Below are 21,587 nucleotides of genomic sequence, written 5' to 3'. Positions count from 1 at the left end.
ACACTTTCCTCTATCGATAGATAGCTATATATCAAACGAACTAATCTGACAGGGTTCGAATTCATGTCCCTCAAATATAGATATGGCGTTGCTGCCATGTTATGTGCTAACCCTACTTATTTTATCATTCTCTATTGCTCTACTTATCTATTAACGTATCTGTTTATTTTCCATTTATTTCTCAGGCATCGTGTTTTGCCACTTTATTTATTTACATTTTAAAATGCAGTGAATGGAAAAAAAAAAATAAAAAGCAAAAAAAACAAAGAAAAAAAAAAAACAACAACAACAACAGCCTCCTGTTGTGCGGGAGGTCGAGGGATCAAGCCCCGGCCGGACCAACACTCAGGGTCTTAAAATAACTGAGGAGAATTTGCTACCTTTCTATAATATCAAGAAATGGATAGATATTCTAGTCCGGCTCAGATAAGTACGAATAAACCGTAGGCCCCGTCTCCTTCAGGGTTAGTGGTAGGAGACGTTGATTTCCCACGCACGAGATTACTATGTAGTGGATATCCTCCCCTGGGGTGGGATGGGTGGGTTTACTGGGCCCGCAGTAATTGGCGCAAGCTGTTGCGGTGTCCCTGCATGTCGGCGAATATAATAAATTAAAAAAGATTAAATAAAAACAATGACAACAACGTCAATAAAAAACAAGGAACGAAAAGATAAAATTTTTAACCCGTATAGTGGGTTTCATCTTTTCTCGAGTTGAGTGTTCTACGGTTCAAGCGGCTTTACGGTCGAGTCTTTTCAAGAAATTTTCAAAATAAGGTCGACATTCTCTCTAAGGTAATCAAACATCTTCAGAGAACACACTCGTCTTGAAAGGTATTAAAGGTATTATGAATTAAAGGTATTATGAAGTAATTAAAGGTATTATGAAGTCAGCTCAGTCGAAAATTTAGCTGGGTATCAGGTTGAACTGTCGATCGCATCTGTGTTAGAGTTCCAAGTTGACAGAGAATGATTTTTTTCAACGCTTTTCTGTTTCGAGAAAGTCTCCAGGCAAACGCAAAAGGATCTAGAGCACACTTTATAAACATTAGATTAAGACAAACTCTTTGGATGATGACGATTGCCTTGTACCGCTGACATGGATCGCAGTACACCATTAGGTAATATGAAATTGTTGCAAAAACTGCCGGAATAGTAGAAAATATAACAAAAATCAGCAACAATTTGCAAAATTTGTTATGGAGAGCCATTATTTTTTCGACTTCGTCCGTGTTGGCGCGCCCGTGATTGTTGGCGGCTCTGCGCAGATTCAAAGATTTCTTGGTCTGATTTTGAAAAGCGAAGTACAACAAAACGTAGGAGACAATGAGCAGTGTTGAGTTTACAGTTGAGTTGAAATATAGGTCCGCCTTGAAAACAATTTCCATGGAGACGTTTACGTGAGGAAGTACTGAAAAAATAGAAGAATTTATTGAAATGACTGCAATGAGAACTTGAGCACGACGCGAAGTTATCCAGCTTTTATATTTCGTTGGTCGAAACACTGCAATGAAGTAATCGACAGCTAGGGCGAAAACCATTCCGAAGGAAACATTAAGCGTGAGCAAAGAGATTGAAGATCCAACTTTTGCCAGGTTTGGCAAATTAGGTTTTCCAAAGTGGTCGTTGTACTCGAGGGTTGCAAAAATTGGTGCAACGATAAGCCCGGTGAAAACGTTCGCTATTGACATCGCTATAAGAAATGCGGACGAAGGTCCATGGAACGTTCTCAGTGGGTCCACGTAAGCTGTTAAAACTAAAACTCCATTGCTGATTACTGTTATGGGAACTAAAATCATTTTGAAAACTGCAAAGATTAACAGCTCTGGTTGCATCAAAGATCCGGAAGTGATATTCAAGTTATTGGTGGAGTTAGAAAAACTCATCATTGTAGCCAAAGAAAACGATGTTGAAAGCTTTTTGCCGACTTAGCAAATGTTAAAAAAAATCTATCATAAGAAGCGATTTTAATAAAAATTCTTTCCTGAAAAGCAAATAAAGCTGGCCACATTGCTGCGCAACAAGCTGAAATCCTGTCAGTTTATGTCCATTGAAGTGTCAGCCGATAATTTGAATAGTTACCGATGAAAACCGTCGTGAAATAGAAACAGCTTCATCCAGCGGAAAGGCCTTTCATAAATCTTAGCCGGGTGCAGGGTATTATTTCCGCTGATTAATGATAAATGGGGAACAATCAGGTAAAGAAATGTAATGTAATGTCGTTGAAGTAGATTGAAGAGTTTGTGAACAGTAAATTTCAGCTATCTTTACTTTAATAGTTCCTATGTTCAAAAAGCTGCTTAAACCTGTCTCTGTCCTTTGTTCGCCCGCGTTGAAATGGACATTGCGTGCACGGAAATGGACAATACCTTCAGTCGATTGGTAGCTTCCTGCCAACTTTAATTTAGCATTAAATCGGATTGAGAATAGCACTCAATTAAAAGAAGAAAATTACTCCAAAAGTTTTGAAAGCGCTCTGTGAAAAGTACCCGATGCTGAGCTAGATTGCTAAGGCTCAAATGATGGTCAAAATTTAAATGCCAAAGAGCTGAATGCGTTTGTGTTCACAAAAATAATATGAAAAGCGACATAAGACATGGACTACAAATAAACACTCTGAGGAACCTTCACTCTTTCCGAGTCATTATTTCCCAATGCGGTGGATTATCTGATTTCATTCTGTCCAAAGCTTTCTTCTTGCATTTCAACAAGTCATTGTTCATCCTAACACTCCATCGTATCCTTCCGTTCGCCTGTTGTCGTCGTCCATCCGCCATGACACAAATCACTTGCACATCCAAACAAAATCAAAATGAACTCAGCTAAAACTTCCGCTCAGAGACGCCAAATAGTCTCGCAAAACTGCGAGGAACCTTCGCTCTTTCCGAGTCATTATTTCCCAAAGCGGTGAAGCTTCCTTAAATAGCTGAGAATTAGAAAATGGATATCAACAACCCGAAAACTTTCAAGCTATTTTTTCTTATTCCATATTGACCCACATATTGTAGGAGATATTCCTGCATGGAGAAAGCTATATTTTTTTCCCAATTATGTAATTTCCTTGAGACTAATAATTTGTTCACCAAGGAAATCACCGTTGATCAATGTTGCTTGAAATTATCAATTGACCACTAAAGCTTTTTTTCCCCAAGTTTCCCTGGAGTAAAAACCATTTATTCTATTGAAACGATCACATCGATTATCCGTAGTTATAACAAAAAACATGCAGCATGGGCCAAAGGGAGTCCCTTTTTTGATAGGCAATATTTCTGGAATTCAAGGTTCGATAAGAGTATTCAATATTTTTTCAACGTTCCAGGGTCTACTTTATTAGGCGGAAGGCTTTTATTTCTTACCGGCAATCATATGAGCGGTTTTTGTGAGAATTGATTTTTGTCTTGGCAAATAGTAACCCACAGGCTGACAAATCGATGTTAGCGAAGTAATTAGTTTAATGTTTAAGGCTCTGTAAAATTAATTTGATATCAAAAAGTAGGACTTAATTTTCGTATGATGTTGAAAACGAAACTGACTTTACAACCAATGGGTTTGAAAGATATTAAAAGCAATCTAAACTACTTTGGACAAAGAGAAAATAATTCGTATGTAGGTGAAGTAAAGGAAAAATTTCAAATATATGCTAATGATATCATTGGCGAGTATATCAACATCACCTTTTTTTCTTTCAATCGTCATAACAGTATCAAATAAAGTACAATTATCGCTTAAAAGGTCATACCCGCGTCTGAAATAATTTTTCTTGTCAAACAAAAAAATTCGCCCGGATGGAAGGAGGTTGAATTTCTGATTTGATCCCTCAGTAAGCTAATGAAACTCACGCTTCCTTTCCGTTGGGACAGGGAATTAAAATGCGAATGCACTTTGAGTGAGATACCGCTGAAAGAGTGTTGAGGGGATCGGGGAACTGGTACCGAATAGCGAAAGGTGTCATATTTATTGCCATAATCTGAAGGCCTCCAGCAGAGTGTAAGGTTTTTCGCGGGTTTCGTCCGGAACATCGATTTGCAAATTTTGTTTACATTACGTCTTGCAACGCGCAAAAAAAAAAAAAAAGAAGAGAGAGGAGTTTCTGCAACATTTCGTTATGCTTGTGATTGGACAGTATAGCAGGACAGAGCACGTGTCATGCATGCCTCTGCAACTGGACCTTACGTGTCATTTGCGCGAACAGATCCTTTTATTCGTTTTCTCATGCAAAAAATCAATTATTATATGTTTTATGAAGATTTTTCACCGATGGGTCTTTGGTTTCGTTGAGTTAATTTTTTTTAATCTAGTGATTGGTTAAATGGCAGGATCTTGCGTTGTCCAATTAAGTCTGTTATCTTACTCGTGGTTGATAAGCAGACTCGTGCTTCATGGGGAATCAGTCGTTAGATGACGAACAGAATAGGTCCCCACACAGTCCCCTTACATTACCTTTATTGCCCATAAGTGTTTATCGATTAATGTACAAATCATTACATTGCAAATGAGAGCCGGGATTTCAAAACCAAAGCAATCGCAATCATAAGGAACAGATGGGAACTTAAAACAAAAATTCGTGTTAATAGCCCAATGCGCCATAACCTTGAGTGATTGAGTTTTGTGTCAGATTTGTAAAAAAGAACGGATTTTTCAATTATAGAGCAAAGGGCATTAGCTAACACTACCTGAACTCGTGTTGTCCTGCATTGGGGTAACTACTTATTCCGGCCCGGATCACTTTCGGCACAAAGATGAAAATTGCCATTTCTGTGTCTTATAGAAAATAATCTCCTTTCAGAAGGAGGTCGATGTGCCACAATCTTTAACAATTGTTTGTAGGAAACCGGGTTTTGTCATTGATTCATCAACCTGTCAGAGTGGCGCGAAAGGCAAGTGACGTGTCAGCAGCTGATTGGCGATATCAAACACACGCGAAAAAACATCGTATTTTTTTCAAGTGTCTTGCTGCGGCTTTTTTCGGGGCCTGAAATCCTTGTAACACCCCAGTTTATATGATGAATAAATTTCCAGATATCAGAATAGTAATGCCTTCACTATCTCCATAGCAAAATATCCTTCCCTTTGATCCCATCAAAGGGAAGGATATTTTGGAATTCTTCGCCGTCATTAAATTCGTTGGGTTAATGAGCTGTTCTGTTGTTATTCGACATCGACGCCGCTATATGTGTCCGACGCGGGCAACTAGAATTCACAGTCAGATAATTGCGAAGGATTGCGTTAAAGATTTTGAAAAGTCTGAAATTGTCCGCTTATAAAGTCAAAATCTTCAATTGAAAAATACTTTAGGGACACGTCAACACTTCCAAATAATATTTACAGTTCTGAAGAAGAGTCCCCAACTTTGCAAAGCCTCAGTAGAAGTCAGAAGGCTCGGTTTTGTTTTAAGTCAGAATTCGCATCTCGTTTGGGAATGAAGTTTTGTTAAATCCAAAACTAATTCCTTCGCTTGAAAGAGTTACATGCACATTTTCGAAACGAATATTATTCCGCGTTATTTTTTTTTTCACTTTGAGCTCCTAATCAGGATGGAAAAGAAAAAGAATCTTGATAGTCTTGAAGCCTCGTGGCTTAACTCGAAGGGAACTAGTAGCTGAAGTGAAACTGTACGCGTTATTTTATGTATTCATGGCCACAAGGATTTTTACCGAAGTAGCTCCCTAGTAAAAAGGCAGGACTTGCCCGCGATATGTTATAAAAGCACTTAGGCTGCGTTAGCGTTAAGACGAAAAACTTAGCTGATGTTCATGGAAGTTTAACAAGGTAGCTATGCTACAAACACAGTTGGCCTTCATTCCCGGCTCTCGAATTAAACAAGTCATTCATAATTCTTAATGAAGCCAAATCTTTTTTCCATGTAATAAGTACTTTATTAACGAAGCTTGTTCGGTCAAAATTTTCTTTTTCAGTTTGGAGGGAGGGGGGCGGGGAACACGCGCGCTAGCTAGAAGCACCATTTGGAAAGATGAAGCGAATTCTGTGTTCAAACTGGCTACTTGACCTGGCATGATCGGTCAATCTTGCCCGCTCGAGATTGACACTTTGATTCCGCGCAAGAAAAAATGTCTTGGAGGATTTACAAAGTTCGTGACTTTAGCGCAGTGTGGGCAATGGGGTCGTAAAAAGTGGCCAGTACCTGTCACAATAAAGAAAACGTGAACGAGTTTCGTGAACCGTTAATTGTGTTATAAAAACCTTAAAACATAAAAGTTAGAACACAATAGGATCTGATTTTCCCACTGCTATGTTTGCTTTTTGATAAAGCTTTGATCAACCAAGCTTGTTGGTTCAGGATGGCTGAATGTTAGGCTCGTTTCTTTTTACCTTTTTACTGTCCTTGACTTGGTTTCAGTCCATAAAAATGCAAGAATAAACTGTGCCAATGTCCAGCCATCTTGATCTCACGCTTGACCAATAACGCATTTAGATAGATATTTTGAAGATGCTTATATTGTTGTTTAAGCTTTTTCTAGTCTTGTGGAATCTGGTGACTAGTAGTCTAGACCGCAATGTTATTAACCTGCGGTGTGCGTTCGGCACATACACAGAAAAAGTTAAAAAATTTGTGCTTGAGTGCATGAGAGAACCGCCATGTCGAAACTTGTGCTCGCTATGTACTCGTTGTGTTGTTTTGCCAAGCGTGGCCGCCCCGTTTTATTCTGTCACTGTTAGAAGTTTCTTATTAAGTATTCGTTGATTAAAGTCGATTAATTCAGTCTTGTGGTTTACACAAGTCTGAAGGCTTTCAAACCGGCTTAATTAATGTCTTACTCTCGTTTTTCTTGTGCTGAGTTTATGCACACAAATGAAATCAATTCAGCACTAAAACTAATGTGAAAAACTTAACCAGGTGCAAAAAATAAAACCATAACAAACAGAGAAATTCCATCTGCTAAGACAAAAAAATGATCTAAGAAAGATTTCTAGAAAATAAAAACACTTCACAGAGAAAAAATGCCTCTCAAAGTCCTTGATATTGAAACTCTTCAGTTTATAATCAGAGTTTAGCTAAATGCATATGATTAAAACCTTCAGTAAACAAGATACATCTTGATACACTTGACAGGACTAGAGCAAGTTGTTCTTTGACACGTGCATGATCAGAGCTGAGAGAAACAGAAGCATCATTGGACCGCTGACACACACTCTTCCCTGTCCTGACAAAATGAAAAAGATAGATTTTAGGACAATTTACCTATCATTCATTTTCATGGTAAGTTGACTAGACAGAAGAAAAAGGTTCGTTTTTTTCAAACAATAATAATAATTAAACACAAACAAAACAAAAGCAAAGCAAACAAACTAAAAGATTGGCGGAAGTAAGAATGGCTAACCGGAAAGCTAGATCATTACTAATAGGGGAGGAAAGGAAAATGATAACTTACGATTTCCTGGCTTAGTCGGGATTTCAGGCTCGGCATTGTCCACTGTCATGAAAGCTTTGGATACTAGAATATTAAGACGAGACTCAGGGGTCGCAGCGATTATAAGGCTAATGAATAAACGTGGTAAGCTTCTAAAGAAACTGTGGTGCCGCGGCGGTGGAAGTAACGAGGTAATTTTGGTTTTATCAACTGAGTTGATAATGTAGATTGGCCACCGTAAAGGGTTTCAACGCTGGCGTTTCGAGCGTACGGCCCATACCACGTTTAAACTACAATATTGACGTTGTGTTATCTTGGCAAGTGATGAATTCCTAAGATGATTATTCACTAAGATTTGAATGACGTATACTTTCTAAAGGAGAAAGATGTAAAAATCTCATATGTGCCCCGTTACATGTCGGAGAAAAAATGCAAACTTAGCAAAACTCATTGTCATAACAAACCTGCTTTAAATGAAGCTTTAAATCCCTTGTACTTAGTATTGGGTTCGTTAGTACTCACAAACTGAACCCAAACCATGTTTCCTTTACTCTGTATCGAGTTCGGCTTTGTACTTCCACACAGACGATCGGTCAGAAATGGACCGTAATGACCAGTTATTGTTGTAGGATTACCGACCTCTATGGCTGCTTCACGGAACTCAAGATAGACTAAACTACAGACCCAACTGTCCTCCAGCTCAAATATATCAAAGTCTATTTGTACCAAGTGTCCTTCAGGAACAATTAAGACCCACAGTTCTGCGTAAGGCGAAGGGTAGTTCTCGATATGCCAGCTTTTGGTGTGCTAAACTCAATTGTTTCATCTTCAGTTGCATTAAGATAATTAGCTCTAGTCCCTGCAAAATTAAAGTAGTCTTTTATCGATCATCTACCTCAATCTTAAAAAAGGAGGTGTACTTTATAAATCTCGTGATTTAGATTCGGGTTCTGGATGGACCTAGTTTGAAATTACGTCCGAATATGATAAAATTTACATCACAGATTTCCCCATCACACGCGTTTATGAGTGAAAATAAGCAAACAAAGTTTGCTTTCAGTATTTGACTTCTTAGTTGGGGATCTTTTCGTCTACTCAATTATTCACTACCTGAGAAGTTCGTATCATTTCATGATATTTTACCATTAGCCACACCCTCATGTCCTCAACCTTGCTTCCCTGGCTCAAGTCAAGAAATACTTATTAATGTGAAGCTTTAAAACCTTAAACCTTCTATGCAAAAATTATTCAAAACGTTTTTTTTTATGCTTGCGTGATTGATGCCTTTTCTTCCTTTCTCTGTTTGTTTGTTTGTCTTTTTATATCACCCACCTTCGTTAGACACAGCAATGAAGGAGACGTTGAATCCTTTGTATTCTAAGGTATCATCCGACACGAAACGATAGTAGACCGTCGTTTTAGAAACAAATTGTTTAATAATACCGGCATTCTGATCAACATTAAGGATATATTCCTGTAAAAAGTTGTAACTGCGTCGTCCACAATCTTTCATCGCTCCTGGTAAATCATTGTAAGAAGGACTATATTGGACATAGTCCCAATCACAGCTAATGCTCATTTCCAAGTCCATGCTGGGAAAAAAAAAATCGAAGCATACAATTTGTATTCATTTCTTACCAAGCACAAGAAGAAAGCAAAAAGGGGTTAAACATTGGATCCACGCAGTGACCAATAAAAACAAGTTGTATTTTTTTTTGCTTTGGTGATGTGACCGAGTAATGAAAGTACTTGTAATGTTTTGATATTATTCTACCGGAAGTTGTCCTAGCGGAGGTTCTAAGACATTGCAAAGGATCATGGATACTTGTATGGGCCATGCTTTCCGGTTGTCATGGCGGATGAATAAAGACTAGTTTCGTTTTATAGTTTAATCTGGGTTATTGCGCGGCCATCCAAGTGACATCGTTACAGTACTGGTCGTCTAATTTCCACGGGATCAAGTCCTCAAAGCTGTGCGGACTCTACGGAGTTTTTTTATCGTCCGTATTGATACTCCTTCTCTGTACGTTTTAGGAAGCGAACATATCTGGAGGACCCCAGGTAGGAGAGTCTCAATTGGGTTAACCGTCAACCGTCAAATAGCCAAAATATAAACCGACAACCGTCAAAAAGGCAATATTTTTACCGTCAACCGTCAAATGAGCAAGCCAGTGTTAGCCGTCAAATGTGTCAGATATCCTTAATTAAGAACTAAAAGATTGCCTTAATTGAGGTCAATAGTTTTGATATATCACAAAAACACATATATGTAAGTCCTTTAACTTCTAGTCGCGAGTAAAACTGGCAAGCAACAGAACTGACTTCCGGCGCGGAAATACTTCCGGTGCCGTAAAACGTTATTCAGTTGTAAATAAAAGGTGTTATTAATTAACAGTTCTTTATAAAAGCGTTATTATGAAAAATTACAACCAAATTCGCGCGTTTTAGTTCGTTTCATAATCGACATTCCAAAAAATTAACCGTCAAACGTCAAATGCCCAACTTTAACCGTCAACTGTCAACTTCCCCCCCCCCCCCACCTAGACCCTCAGGTAGGTGAGGTAACCCGCCTAGAGGTGGTCGGAAAATAGCCCACTTTTACATACAATCTTCTGCTTTGGAAATCCGTCGCGATAATGATTGACAACAACAAAAGTAAATTACAGCATTGCCTCTGACCCTCATAGTTCGCATGTTATTGAAAGGCATGGAAATGTAGAACTTACCCTAAGGTACGAAGTAAAATTCCACGATAACCTATGGGAACTTGAATGCTCCAACATTTGATCTCATTGTTGCCATAAGTACCGCCTGACTCGGGATATATAATGTTACCGCTGAAAGCTGTGATGTTTGTAATACCATTGGGACAGGCTAAAGCAAAGTCAAAGGTTACATTTAGCTACTACTTTCAATTCTCTTTAAATTGGGTAAACCGATTCTCTTACAACAGATTTCAGTATTTACTGAATTAGCAGAAAAAGGTGTATATCATTTTATCTAACAAAAAAATAGCAGTACTACTAATGCCATATTTGTTCCGAGGAAAGCAAGATGGTATTTTAACACTCAAATTGTTTGTCTTAAAGATAGAGTTTATAAGTTGATGACTAATAATTAGCCATTCACGAGAGTCACCGTTAAGATGCATTTAGTTGACCTATAAATAAGTGACAAAGTGGCATATCTCAGCTCTGCGACACTCGTTTTAAAGATTCGCCTTTCCACGAGTATCACTTAAGAAATTGAAACCCTAGATGTGAGAGATTCAAGTTGTAAGTGAAGGAGCTGCTATAACAACGATTATCACTGGTAGGTTGGACAAGATTGCAATTCGTATTTTTAAAATTGTAGCGGGACTTACGACGCTCAGATCAATTAGAGATATAAGAGGGTGCAATTCCCTTAAGTCATCGAAAAAGTAAGGTGAGCTATTGATCGTACCATCTATATTCCCATTAACTACAAGGTAGCAAAAGGCAATATTAGATTGTATCATAAAATGTTTCCAAAGCTCACAAGGATCTTAGAGCATAATATATAGCAAACAATTATTCAGCATTGTATTCATCTTGAGCAGAAGTGGGCTGCATTAATCAATTTGCACGATTTGGGGCAGTGTGTCCATCGTGTTCCACAGTTGCTATCAAAGTCTGAAAAAACCGATCTGAATGCATGAAAGTCCATCGCCAGATAAAATTCGTTAGAGAAAGCAAATTTCAATGCTTGATTGTAGTATTTTTTGATTTTGAAACATTGAGAAACAGCTTAGCCGAGAAACTACAGCCTTAGGGTAGCTATCATACAGACAAAGATCTTTTTATGCACCACGCCTAATGAATATGCTCTAGAAAGTATTTTTCCATCAATTAGGGAACGGAACTTCAGTGCCGCCAATTTTTCAATTTTCCACTTTTGCTTTTTCGGGTTTTCGCTTCAGTCGATTCTAGCCTGATTTCCTTTTTTTCTTGTTCTGAATTGTGTGTATGTGTGCGTTTGCGACCGTTTGTGACCATTTGTGACCCACTCTATGCGAATAACGATCAATGAGGTGAAGGGCGTAAACACTCATCAACTGAAGCACCATGGTTATTTAACAATTATATTATGAGCCGGAGATTTTTAATGGTTTCAGGAAAAATCCGTGAGACGTTCAAAACTCCAAAACAGAATAGGCTCATTTGTTTAGCTTTTATAATGTTAGGGTTCTCACTTCATACCCCACTCAACACGCGCAAGGTAGCGAGTAGCGAATGCAATCAGATTGTGGTATTTTTTGTAGTACGCAACTTACTTGAATCGCTCTGTCCGTTTTTGAAGAAAAGTGCCAGAACTGAAACAAGGAAAAACTCATTAGTCATTATATTGAAAAAAACAAAACAAAACAAAAAGGCAAGAGATGGTCTTGTACACTGTTAGCTACCTCTACCTCTGGAGGAGGCTGAAACATAAGCGAGAGGAAATTAGGAAGAGTGAGGTTTTTGAACGAAAGATAATGAATAAACCAAGCGGATGTTGTGACACAGCTTGAAATTCAAATAGATTCGAAACTTATAAAACACATTCATAGGGCAAGGCGCATGAAAAGCTTTGTCTGCACATTAGCCGCCCTGAGGCCGTAATTACTCGGCTGAGCAATTTCTTGATGTTTGAAAATCATGCATTGAAATTTCCTTTCTCTAATGGATTTCAACTGACAATGGACTTTCATGCCTTCAGTCTGGTTTCTTAGATCAAGCTTATCAAAATGCACTGAGCCAAAAACACAGTAAATGTGATGATACCTGAAGTGAAGGATATCATTCACTTCAAATATCAACACATTTACGAACTTATTTTAGAATCCTTGCCGTACTGAACGCAGTCTGTTGAGGCTGGGCACTTTGGTCTTACAGGACGTTCACGAAGTGAAATCAGTAGGCGAACTGTTTGATCCTTGACACAACCTAAGGGATCTAAAGGGATTGATAATCTAAACTGAGGACTGTTCGAACTTGATGTGAAAGCGAGAAAAGTGATGCCGTTGAGTCGCTATTTGGAAAATACTAATGTCTTAATACATGAGGGATGAACGACTTACCAATGAGAGAAGCAGCTGTAACGAGTTGGCTGGATTTAGATACTTTCATTTTTCTTCACCGCAAAGTTCCTTTTTGTCAAAACAGTAAAAGATCGGAGTTCACTGAGATGAGTAGGATGTCCGCACTGTTGTAAAAACGTCAGCGACGTTCTTATCTCACTGTGTCTGCTAACACAGATATGCTTCAACTTACCTAACGGTAGTTGGTCGCGATCGGTGGACCGCAATAGAGCTGTGGAACCCGCAAATATTTAACCTTAGCCTAAGAGTGAATCTTTGCAATGTTGACTTTTTTAATCAGGGAATAAAAGACTAAACAGAAAAGAAAAGAAAAAAAGTGTGGTTAGTCACCTGTAGCCTGCAACACTGACACAATTGTACTTTGTCTTCACCCAAATACATACTATATATGTTCAACATTCTATATGATTACATCACGCGCTTTAAGTAAATCAGTATCATTATGAATGAGCTGGGACATTAATATGCATAACAGGATAGAGAACAGAACATTCTGGAGTATCACCCTTGAATTATATTTTACAAATGGCTCAGGATTGAAAAGCATGAAGCCTTGAGCTGCAGCATAAAAGCATTCGGATTTTGTGTTAAGCAAGCCATTCTATTCTCATTATATTTTTATTAACAGCTCAATCACTAACCTTAGAAAAACTTAAGCTTTCGCGAAGCGTACGTCTTTCACTGGTTATCAGTCGACAGATTCGAGCAATAATAGGACAGTGTACGCGTTATGCATGTATTTGGAAAGTTAGGGATGGGCTGACACCGATACCAAATATTCGATACTGACGATAATAATATCGATACTAGCGAAAAGTATCTTTGGTCTCGATACTGCAAGTGACCTACCCGTACTTTGTCTCTCGCCAGCGACCAACCGTTAACAAGGAGTCGAAAAGACTTTGGGCTCGAGATTGGGCAAAGAGCACCAGTGTACCAGTGACAGTAGTGGCATGAGCATTGCGAGAGTGTGCTCATTGATGACCATGAGTTTTGACTTAAGTACGTCCTTAATCCGAATTAAGATATTTGACTGTTTCATTGTCGCTTCTCTAGCGTGTTCTATAAAGTACTGAACACTGCATAACTTTAAAAGTGCAGAGATTTATCTGTTGAATAGCGTCATCGATATCCGTCCTTTGAACAACTAGGCACAGGACTTTGCGTTTTCCAGTTCGTTCTGTAATCATAATGGTACGGCAGTTCCAGCAAGTAATAGAGCATCTAGCTGATTATCAACTCCAGCGAATATTAAAAATCTCACCTAACGACGGAGAAATATGTAAAACGACTTCTGTACCATTTAATGAAAGACAAACGCTCTTGCTTTAAAAGAAGCTTTGAATCCCTTGTACACAGTAGTAGAGTTTCGATTGCTTTCGAACTGAACCCAAACCATGTTAAGTTGACTCAGTATTGAGTTTGGTTTTGTATTGAGTCCACCCAGGCGACTGGTCAGGAATGGACCAAAATGGCCTAATATGAGTGAAGGATCACCAACTAAGATCGATGCTTCACGGAACTCAACGTAATAATTTTTGCAATCCTCATTGTCCTCCATATCGAAGTCTATCTGGACCTTCCGTCCCACAGGAACAATTAAAAACCACTGTTCTGCGTAATGTGAAGGGCAGTTCTCAATGCTAACTTTTGGGGTGCCGAAATCAATAGTTTCAACTTCGGTTGCATTTAGATAGTCTTTGTCACCCTCTGCAAAATGAAAGTAGTCTGTTACTAAATAAGAAATAAACAAATACAATAAAGGTTATTAATATAATTAATATTTGTTTACATATGTTTAATAAAATTTAATTTTAACGAATTTAGATAAATTTTAACTCATGATACTTAGCATTTGTGCCAAGTTTGAGCCAAATCTGTGATTTGAGCTTTATCGCCCCCTGCCGGTTCTCTCGTGTACACGCCGTCTTGATCTCTTGTCTAACCGTGTTGGGCCCGAAAACTGCTGATACAGGATTGATTTTCTGAACTGTTATGGAATGATTTTCTGATTTTGTTAGTCTCTCCCTTTAGGTGATTCGTTTAATATGATAATGACTGACAGCAGCATGAGATGAAATCGGAAAGAAGTCTGAGCTACTTATTACTGGAGAGCGTGGACACGGAAAACATACCTGGAAAATGATATGATATGTAGGCATACGTATGTGGAACTTCAATCCGCCAACATTTGGTCTCATTCTTGCCATAATTATCTGACTCAGGGTATACAAGCTTACCGCTGGAAGCTGTTATGTGTAACAGATGAACTGTAGGGGGACTCGACATGAACTGGTAGAGCGGAGTCCCGGCGATAGAACATTTAAAATGCATGTTCGGTTGAACTTTTAAACAGTGTGATGTGCGATAACTTGCGGCGGTTATGCTACCCTTTTAAGCGGGATTGCCGCACAACTTAAGGTGGCTTTTCGCTGTTACATTTTTTTTATGCCGTTGGGACGAACTATTGCAAAGACAGAGAGGAAGTTTAAATATTGACTTCATTTCTCACCCAAATCGAGGTGAAACCATTGTTTTCAGTCAATTTTTATCATTTGTTGAGTTGGCACGAATAGCCTGAGGTTCATTTTATTTTTGAATGGGCCAATTCAGCGGTAAATTTTTAAAAACTGCTTTTTCGCTCCAAAATTTGGTATCTTTTCCAATGTGAAAATAGTAGGAGAACCTACGTCATATCTTGTTTGGGGGACAAAACTGATGGTAAGGAGTGTCACTGATCGAGTTTTTTCCAGTGAGAGAATGATTGTCAGACATTTGAATCCAGATGAATCGAACCCTGCTGAACTTGGTATGAAATAAATCTAGAGTAAAAATCCCGCAGCGGAGCCTTATAACAAAGGAAATCTGGTCGCTTATTAAGCGAATAAAATAGAGTTTTGACGTTATGACCAAAAGATCGTCCAGTCAGTCTATACCTTCAAACAAACAATTGCGTTCTGCGAGAGCGACAAGGCTCATTTCGGGCACAAGTTAGGACATTACATAATGGGAGAATAAATAGGAAACCAGAAAAGGGAGCGCATAGGCACGAGAACAGGAGAAATCCTACGCAAGCCCACTGCTCGTGCTTCAGATATGGTGCAACCTGGTGAAGAACGAAGTTGGAAAGCACTTGCCTCATACCGTCAGCCTCAATTCAAGATTCACCAACACAGTTATCGACTGTTTGATTTAATATTATGAAAACTTTGGATGGCGGATCTTTAACTAACAGCTCCATGAAATCAGAAAAATAACCCTGTAAGACCTATTACTGGATACGGATGCGCTCAATTTTCTTTAAATACTTAATCACTGAACTCAGCATTATTATAAAAGTGTCAAACCTTCGACACCTTTTGGACAGTCATTCCACAGAAAATAAATCAAATTTGATCACATTTCCATCCGTCTAACCGACAAAAGGCGCAACCTTTTCTGCAGGATTTCGAAAATGGCGGATATGTCAAATGTGTTAACAATTTGTGTCATCTTTCTACGCTCAAACATACAGACCCACACAGCGTTCGCGGTAGACCCTCTCTAAAAGATGGCGTGTGTAATGAGCGTATATTTCGAACCGGTCGTTCCGCGAACTCAAAATAGCAAAAGAATCAAATGATTTAGCGAAGGTCTCTCTGGAATCAAACCAGAAATCGAATGAGTCGTCAGTGAACAGAAAATGTGGACAGAGAGACAGGAGAACATTTTCTGATAAATACAAGGTGCCTCGTGATCAAACTCTGGGAAACGACAACAAAGATGCCATGTTCGACTTTCATCAGTGAGGATAAACGTAATTGTTATATTTATGTGGCCTCTATCATGATTATTAAAGCTTACATCATTTTGTTACGATTTTGCTCAAATAGAGTATATTATCTGTTGTTATTTTTCTGTTCGTTCCATTAGTTATGTCGCTTTTGTGCGAATATTAAACTCACGTATTTCTTATGCAGGAATGTTTGTTTCGTACAAACAACGCGGTGTTAAATGAATGTGAATAATGTATAATTTGGACAAAGTAGCGCCATGCATGCAACAAAAGTATGACGAATCAGCGTTGTGTGCACAACAAAATGATGTTGCAAAAGAAATAAAGCGATGCAAAAGAATTCAGATCTCATTATGCGGTGTTTGTTAATCGTTGTGATATTAACAGTGTGATTCAATAATTGTGGAATATCAGTACAGTATGTCTACAGAAAGGACTTTTGAATCACTCTTGTCACAAAATTACTCTTCATTTATTCTGACAATAGAATGTAAATGGGTCTCAGTATCTATCATACTGATAATGGAGGTTATGAGATATTTGATTCTCATGCAAGAGACGAATATTGTAGAAGCCATCCCTCAGGTACATTTGCACTATTAGAAGTACCATCTGTTCAGGGCTTAGTACAGTATTTCCAGACTATACACTCCCTCAGTGACAATTATGAACTCATAGGAGTGCAGCTAAGTACATATGAAATAACTGCAGTGAACAGTCTGAGAGAAGAACACAACTGCTCTTGAAAACAATGCCACGCTGTAGGGCTTTATGCAATGTGTTACTAAGCAGCAAAGTCTTGTAGTTATTAGAATTCCAGAGCCTCATGTTGCATAGCTGACCGAGGAAATAAATTATATCGTAACATGGGCATCAACAGGCATCTAAAAAGGGAAGATTTATGCATGAGTCTTAATATTTGTGGAGTTGAGATATCAGTCCAAATTAAAGCCCAAAGCTATGGGATGTTTTCCATTGGTTTAAACTATAAAAAAAAGTTGGAAAACTTAATTTTCAACAACTACAGTGGAAATACAGGGTTTTTATAGTGGCTTGCAAGTTGCTGTTAGGTATCACTTGTAGTTTTCAACAAACAGTCAGAGCAAAGTACATGCTTTCCTTACTGACCTATGAAGATAATTGTGAACTTGCAATGCAACAAATGAAAATAAGTGGTAAACCATCATTAGAACAAGCTATTTCTAACATTAAAATTGTCACTAAGAAACTTAAAGCAGGTATTGTTTGCTATGAAATACAATTTTTGCCTTGCTCATCTAACATGGACCTTCATCAAATCAGACACATGCAAAAGCACAGACGAAAATATAATTATGATACTTTGGAACCTGCTCCAAAAATGAAAAGACTGCTACAGGTAAATTTTAGAAACAAAAGCAAATCCAAAGTTAGACAACAGCACGAGAGTGAGACAATCCCAACTATTGATATCTGCATTAATTAATTCAAGGAGAAAATCAGGGAAGGTCCTTATTAGATATATAATTAGGTACATATCAGGTATATAATTGTACAATCAATTGAGTATAAATGATGATTATTGCTTAATGTATTACTTTTATATTGCTTAATGTATTACTTTTTATTGCTTAATGTATTAATTTTTACATTCCTTTTTCCCTCTGTTGTAAATCTTAAACATAGTATGCTAGCTTTTCATCTTTTAATAAATATTTTCCTTGTGAAATCATGTGGTAGTGACCATCTCAAAAGCAATTGCTACTATGGTCACTGCACACTTCTCCCTTTCCTACAATAGGTAAAACTAAGTTCTCTCTATTTTCTCCTTTTATTTTATCTCACTTGTAGTTAATGATATAAATAATGCAAAATAAAGATGATGATGATGATGATGAGGTATGCTATGCATACAATGTTTTCACGATGAAATATACTTCCTTGCATTCAGGCCCTTATAATTACAATTTCATAATATATCTTTTTAACACGTGCATCAATTGGCATGCACTTATCACCCTTGGGAAGGGGACTCCTTAACTAAAAGGGACTGGGGTGCTCGTTGTACCTTTTAGGGCAACCTCGTTCCCAGGGCCTTTACCCTTAGCTTGGGGCCAGCTAAGGGAAAAGGCCCTGGGAACGAGGTTGCTTTTAGGGGTTAAAAAAGGTGGGTTTGATACCTCTTAGGCTGTTGAGCCTCAAAAGGTCTACAGTAGCAGCTCCTGTGATATCTTTTAGGGCATTGCACCAAAAATGTGTGAGAGTGCGTTGTTGTAGAATTGGTATCTCTCAGGGATGAAAAAAAAATTTATTCCACGCCCACAAACCAGGACCTTGGTACAATACAATACAATACAATACAAATACTAAGGTAACTCCTTAGTATTTCTTTTAGAACCACTTCGCACCCCAAATGGTCAACACTCATAACAGCACGTCTCGCTGTAGCCCGACTAACGATCTTGGATCGTCTTGTTTGATTTCAAGGGATATGAAAGCGTATAGTACTGTCACATACTATAATTACAGTACTATGGAAGCGTATAGTACTGTCACATACAAATGGAGATTTGATTTTCAAACTTAAGGCGACAGAAAGCGTTAAAATGGATGAATAAGTTATTTCTTACGCGTGGGGAAGTTAACACCAACAGGTGATGATAAAATAACAGCAAGTACATATCAACATTCTCATCTGACTACACATTTACGTTAAACAGAGATTTGCGTGTGAAGTTTTGCCTTCACCAAATGATTTCGGTCGCTGTACTATAATAATAATAAACACTTTATGTAAAGAGGGTTAATACTGAATAGCCAAAGGCTAATGAACTTGGGGCCCTCGGATTAATTACAAACTATGAATACAAATATAATATAAGTTAAAAACCTAAATTTATGAGAGACGCGAATAGTTGAATTACAATAAAATTAAAAACTTCCTTAAAATATAGATATAAATTATGTTAGATATAAAATTCAAATCCTAAAACGGTCTAAATGTTGCCGCGCTGCGAAGATCGTTTTAAATAAATGAGTTTTTAAACACCCCTCTGTCACAGACCTGGTAGAACCTGGTTGTTCACCAGGTTTTCAACAAAACTTCTACCAGGGCATACATAACAGAAACAAGAACGGAATTCCAAACTCAAACTTGAGACTTTTTCTTGCAGGGGAGCACGCCTCACCAGGGAAACTAAAATTCTACAGCAGGGAGGAAAAAAATTCACCAGGGAGTTTTTAAAAAGCCACCAGGTGCCAGGGAGGTCAAAATTCTAACAGGGAAGGCAAAACAACTCACCAGGTCGGGATCGAACGGGTCTGTGACAGAGGGGTGTTTTTTTAAGTACTTAACGGAGTCTGATTTTCTGATATTTAGAGGCACATTACTCCAAAGTCTTGTTGCTAATACAGCAAAAGAACGGACTCCTTCAGTCTCACGCTTATAGTAAGGATAGATAGAATTATAGCTGGCATACCGCGTGCTTTTATCATGTTGTGCCTGTAATTGTTCATTGTTAAGTTTTCATTGAGATCGTTCGAAAGAGAGCTATTTACGCGCTTATAAAAAATATCACATTCGTTAATTTTACTCTGTTCATACCCACCCCAGCTTAGTAAAAAGTGTCACAGAGGGTGCTAGGCTGCCGGCATAGAAAATGATTCTAGTTGTACGCTTCTGTAATTTCAAGATTCTGTATAGTAATTCCTTGTCACACGATGACCAAATGACCTCAGCATAGCTCATAAACGGGCGAATGGTAGCATTATAGAACAACAATCGCTGTTTAAGTGTCAGAAAGCCTCTGAATTTTTGCAAAATGTTATTAATGACAGGGAAATGTTCTTTACGTTTGTCTCTTGTTATATCAGCTATTTTACTACTTTATTTTGAAACAGTTTTACACAAGACTTTATTCTGTTCACATTTCGAAACTTCAACATCCTCACCAAGTAACCCACGGGCATTTGCCTGTCGTGCGTCACTGGGGTGGGAAAGTTTGAACCGAAAATGCGAATTCCTTCCAGACTGATACAAGTGTTTTATGTTATAGTGTTAACTAACAGTTTCAATGTGAATGTGGGTGCTGGCGTCAGAGCTTGAAGGAAATACTGATAATACGATTTGGAATAAACGGTGTAGTAGGGGTTGGTGTGGCTTTTTAAAAGAGAATTTCGATTTTTCCAACTAATTTAGTTCTAAAGGGCTTTTGTGAAACAACAACAGCAAACGACAACTTTATGTTGTGCTTGAGAAGTTTTCTTTTGACTCGAAGGTTGATAAACGGATAAAGTCGACTCAGAATTTGTCTTAAAGCCCAAACAGTCATTTGTGTTTGCAGTTGAATGGTTAGCTTTAACGAGCGATCCACATTTTGAATCTATGATTGCAAGCTTTTCTTTCACCTCAACGGGCAAATGTAACTCAATGGTCGAATTATTTACCTTAACGGGCAGAGATTTTGACTCAACGATCAAATTCAAAGCCTCAACGGGCGAAGAATACTGTGAATGATTTGCCTGTAGTACCGAAGTCGCTTTCGACATAAGGCAGGTGGGCTTTGCACCTTCCTCTCTTTTCTCCCGAGACCAGAAAGTTGCTGTCGGCAGTTCATGTACTCCAAATGGAAGCATTTTTGCCTAACACTTCACTGCTGCTGAATGCCCTGAGAAAAAAATGATCTCTATGAAGTAGGATTTGATTGATATCTTGGCACCTCCATTTGCGAATCGGCAAAAATTGCTCACATAATAGAGCAGCCAAACACGTAAAAAGCTCTATTCCTCCTCGAGAGTCATCACTAAACCGTTCATGACCTTAATGAATACTTCCACAAGCAATTAAAGACATCTATATAAAAAATGATCTTGTTTATCGTGTTCTTGATTTCTAGCAGAGCGGGACGGCTGTAAACGTGTACTGCTATTGCTCGAAATCGATAGCTACTTCCACTTGCACTTTACGTGATGTCATCACAAGCACCCCGGATATAAAAAACGTAATCGACTGCGCATGTCTCCATGTTATATCTGACAAATTTTGGGTTTTTTTCGCTATTGTAAAAAACAGGCTGCTGTCTCGCAAGGGCTCGCCAGCAATAAGTTAAAAGATAACGAGTTCATGCTCGCAAGGATATGACTCAGAAAAAAAAAGGTCTATAGGGCACTGGTCAATGATTAGATTGTTGCGGTCACCGATTTTTCCTTTATAACTAAAATTGACCAATTTTAGCTTCTTGGTTGGGGGGGGATTTGAAGAAATCCCAGACCTTGAAAAAAATGACTTTAAGAGACTTTGAGAGTGCAACGAAAAGCAGTGAGAGCATTTAAAGCATTCCTAAGCTCTTTAGTGAATGTGTAT

At 38.2% G+C, this 21,587-nt stretch overlaps 2 pseudogenes across 2 annotated transcripts in view; one reads left to right on the top strand and one right to left on the bottom strand.

The window, feature by feature from the left end:
- The window catches only part of LOC148723270 (cubilin-like), a 168,360-nt pseudogene that overhangs the window by 84,179 nt on the left and 62,594 nt on the right, over nt 1-21,587 (top strand). The window lies entirely within an intron of this gene.
- On the bottom strand, nt 7,056-12,633 carry LOC148723276 (tolloid-like protein 1; annotated as a pseudogene). Its single transcript, XR_015991736.1, has 7 exons — nt 12,451-12,633; nt 11,665-11,703; nt 10,097-10,244; nt 8,703-8,986; nt 7,835-8,229; nt 7,392-7,454; nt 7,056-7,163 (listed from the first exon to the last, which is right to left on the bottom strand). The product of XR_015991736.1 is annotated as a tolloid-like protein 1 (transcript).

Source organism: Stylophora pistillata, chromosome 9 (assembly GCF_964205215.1).
Source record: "Stylophora pistillata chromosome 9, jaStyPist1.2, whole genome shotgun sequence".
Classification (NCBI taxonomy): domain Eukaryota; kingdom Metazoa; phylum Cnidaria; class Anthozoa; order Scleractinia; family Pocilloporidae; genus Stylophora; species Stylophora pistillata.
Note: the sequence above shows the minus strand (reverse complement) of the source record. Positions and strands in the feature narration are given on the sequence as shown.